The sequence below is a fragment of the Protobothrops mucrosquamatus genome, unplaced genomic scaffold (genome assembly GCF_001527695.2).
Source record: "Protobothrops mucrosquamatus isolate PMUCROS unplaced genomic scaffold, P.Mucros_1.0 scaffold4292, whole genome shotgun sequence".
Taxonomy (NCBI): Eukaryota; Metazoa; Chordata; class Lepidosauria; order Squamata; family Viperidae; genus Protobothrops; species Protobothrops mucrosquamatus.
The window spans coordinates 51,628-56,008 of record NW_015390207.1 but is presented as its reverse complement, the minus strand read 5'-3'; the positions used below and the strand labels follow the sequence as shown (position 1 = coordinate 56,008).

Genomic DNA, 4,381 nt, shown 5'->3' with positions numbered 1-4,381 from the left:
TTCTATTCTATTCTATTCTATTCTTCATTATTCTATTCTATTCTTTTCTATTCTGTTCTGTTCTATTCTTTCTATTCTATTCTGTATTTCTATTCTGTTCTATATTTCTATTCTATTCTGTAATTCTATTCTATTCTATATTCTATTCTATTCTATTCTATATTTCTATTCTATTCTATTCTATTCTATTCTTCATTATTCTATTCTATTCTTTTCTATTCTGTTCTGTTCTATTCTTTCTATTCTATTCTGTATTTCTATTCTGTTCTATATTTCTATTCTATTCTGTAATTCTATTCTATTCTATATTCTATTCTATTCTATTCTATTCTATTCTATTCTCAATAAAGATTTCTATTCTATTCTATTCTATATTTCTATTCTATTCTTTTCTATTCTATTCTATAATTCTATTCTATTCTATATTCTATTCTATTCTCAATAAAGATTTCTACTCTATTCTATTCTTTCATATTTTCTATTCTATTCTTTTCTTTTCTATTCTGTTCTGTTCTATTCTTTCTATTCTATTCTATTATTTCATATTTTCTATTCTATTCTATATTTCTATTCTGTTCTATATTTCTATTCTATTCTACATTTCTATTCTATTCTGTAATTCTATTCTATTCTATATTCTATTCTATTCTATTCTCAATAAAGATTTCTATTCTATTCTATTCTATATTTCTATTCTATTCTATTCTGTAATTCTATTCTATTCTATATTCTACTCTATTCTCAATAAAGATGTCTGTTCTATTCTATTCTATATTTCTATTCTATTCTATTTTGTAATTCTATTCTATTCTATTCTATATTCTATTCTATTCTATATTTCTATTCTACTCTATTCTATAATTCTATTCTATTCTAGTCTGTATTTCTATTCTGTATTTCTATTCTATTCTATTCTTAATGATATTCACATCTACTGGATCTGATGGAGTTGGATGTACACTGCAAACAATATTTCAGAACGACAGCATATCTTGGCTTAACAGGCAGCTTGCCAATGTATTTACTCAGTTATTTATTTCTCATTTTTATTATATTGATAAACAAGTCCCGGTGGTGAACATAACTAATATTCCTTGTCCTATTTTCCCCACAATAACAACCCTGTGAGAGAGATTGACAGGTTCAAAGCCACCCAGTCGGCTTTCCTGCCTAAAGTGGGACTAGAATTCTCCGTGTCCTGGTGATTGACCCAAAGTCACCCAGACCGCTTTCATGCCTAAGGCAGAAACAGGAGACCCTAGCCTAGACCATTCTTGATAAACAGCTCTCCTCTTAAAAACCTCCAGTGATGGAGCATCCACAACTTGGGGGAGGCGAGCTGAATTGAAGAATGAATCCTTCAAACAGAGAGAGTCCTATGGAAAGGAAGCTCCATCCCCTAAAAAATAACTTTTATTTTGGACCACTTCCTGACTCAGCTAATAGCTCCCTACTAACTACTCTTTGGCCACAAGCTGGGCATGTTAGGACCTGGTCCAAAACAAATCAAGGACAATCAAGGGGAGAAGCAACCTAGAACTAAGGAGAAATTTCCTGACAGTGAGAACAATTAACCAGTGGAACAACCTGCCTCCAGAAGCTGTGAGTGTTCCAACACTGGAAGTTTTTAAGAAGAGACTGGACAGCCATTTGTCTGAAATGGTATATAGGGTTTCCTGGCTGAGCAGGGGGCTGGACTAGATGACCTCCAAGGTCCCTTCCAACTCTGTTATTCTGAAGGATCTACTTGTTGAAAGAAGAATGGAAGTTAAAACAAATGAAAAGAAACTGATCCTCAAATCTGTCCACCCCGGAAACAGTGACTGTTCATGAAGGATGCTAACAACACGTTCTCAAAATAATAATAAAAAAGGATAAGCAGAACTGTTTTATACACCAATGGACAAGAAGCTAATATATTTGCCAAGTGAAGGACAGGCAATATTTCCTGATGTTCCCCTTCGACAGATGTGCTATCAAAACAAACAAAAAAAGTCTGTACACTTTCTTTTTAGCGTGGACGTAAACAGAGGATCTAGGAAGTTCGTGCGTTAGTAAGTGAAGATACGAAGGTGGGCCCTTTCTATAGCTGGTATATTCTAGGCATAATTACAGACAGAGCCAACCGCATGTACTCTGGTGCGATTGCTCCCTAGCCCAAGAGTTGTTAAATCTCACATCCTGCAGTGACTGTATTTGGGGAGTTTGTCTCTGTCACACAACCCACACACAGCAAACTTCCTGATTCTGCTAACCAACACGAAGCAGGTGAAGTCATCACCGTTTAGTATCAGCCTCCAATGCAGGAGATGCCAAATCCATGATCTGATTTATAATCTGGATCGTCCACATTATGGTTATCTTGAAATTCCGGGAATACTAATTGCTGTTTTGTGGGGGGGGAGGGGAAGGAAAACCCCAAACATGGATCATAACTCAGTGGGATAGTACAACGAATTAGTGGATATCTGCCTGAGATATTTTAGAACAAGCAGCATAGACCACAAGGCGCGTATTTCCTCATTGTAATTTCAGTTTGAACAATCGGGGCCAGAAGTGCAGAGTTTGACCTAACTACTCTATTATTTTCAGCCTATAATACAGGAATCTCCCCAATCCGCCAGCCTTAGATAAGATTCCAAGGAAATTGCATCGGCTTCAGGCCTTTTACAGTCACGCAATTGACTCCAGGCTAGCTCCCTCTTTCCTGCTAGGCTGGGGGCTTCCCAACAGATATTTTAACTTGCCTTCTTTGCCCTATTCCCTTCCCACAACTCCTAATTTCTGTAAATTGACTTTTCTATTTATCTGTTAAGTTCTTTGCTAATACTTTAGTCTTTTCTTTCTTTATTTTCAAACCCGCCACTTCTCCAAACTTTTCTATTCTCTCCAACAATTTCGTAGTTGTTTCAAGTGGCTCCTCCAAGATAAAAAAAAAACCAAGTCATCCGCAAAGGCTTGTAATTTATATTTTTGATCTTTAATCTTCAATCCTTTAATTTTCTATATCTTGTCTAATCTTTCTAGTCAGTACTTCCAATGTTAGTATAAATAACAATGGGGATAATGGATAATGTACCTTTCTTAATGTCAACATTTTCCGTCTAGTCTCCACTTAAGATTATTCTAGCCATTGGTGTATGCTCAAAACTGGAGGAATAACGGAATTCCAACAGAAGAAGAGATTTTATATAAAATTTTATCGTGTGCTGAAATGGATAGGCTCACAACGGAAATGAAGGATAAGACAGAATTAGATTACTTTGAAATCTGGGACAAATTTTATTACTGGTGTGAATCTAGGAGAACTGCTCGGGTTTTAAGTTAGTGTTAAGATAGAAATATATATATAACTGTATATATAACTGTATTGTACAGAAGAATATGTTTATATAGAGATTAAGAATTATATGTATTAAGAGGAACAAATTGTTAGGAATATTTATTCTGGAATGTCACATTATGTCCATCTTGGTTTTAACTGTATTATAAATAAAAAACTTTTTTTAAAAAAAGATTATTCTAGCCGTTTGTTTATGGTAGATCGTTTGAATGGCATTTATAAAGTTTTCCCCAAAGTCCATTTCCACCAGCTGCTGGAACATAAATTGCCAGTTCAGATGATCAAACCACAACTCCTAATTCTTGAGGGCCCCGCCTGCTAAAACACCCTAGAAGCTTGTAACGTATTAATTCAACCATTTTATTTTCAAACAGACACATTCCCGATCAGTGGTAAACGGTGCATGTCATTAGCCTTAGCACCCAAGACATGGGAGTTTGACCCAGAAATGCTAAGATTTCAAAGGAAGGCTTTTGGGGTGCACCTTCTGCAGAAGTTCACCCCCATCTGTTGAAAACAATTTATTTTCTGGCTCTTCTAACCCATTTTACACAACCGGATCAGGAAAGTGGGTAGAGAATTCACAAAATGTTTATTTCACATTTGGAATCTTTTACACAGGTTTAACAAAACCGATTTATTGTTTGGCTAGAGCAAGGCAACGAGGTTAGCAACAGTTGAGATATCTCCCTCCTGTAGATTAAGCAAATTAGTAGCTTTTGAATCGGGGTGGACGCTAAAGCCGCAAAACATCTTGTAAGCTGGAAACATTTAAAAGCAATTTTCTCGGTGATGCAAATCCTCAAGGTCTATTTAATTTACCCTGAGGTTTGGGCAGCGTATGAATCAGACCGAAGAAAGCTGGACGGCCCAATACAGACGCAGTATGTATATTTTTTTTTCAGACTTAGCGGAAGGAATGTGGGATTCCCATTATAATTTACCTGCCTACATGTCCTCTTGCTCACATGCTAAGTGGGCGTTTCAATCTGTGAGTGGCAAAAAGGAAACAGACATTCGTTCCCCCTCGGAAAAAAA

General features: G+C 35.8%; 1 protein-coding gene across 1 annotated transcript in view; it reads right to left on the bottom strand.

Annotated features, from left to right (window-relative positions):
• FGF23 (fibroblast growth factor 23) overlaps positions 1-4,381 on the bottom strand; it is a gene marked incomplete at its 5' end in the record, with an annotated part of 10,473 nt that overhangs the window by 3,532 nt on the left and 2,560 nt on the right. The window lies entirely within an intron of this gene.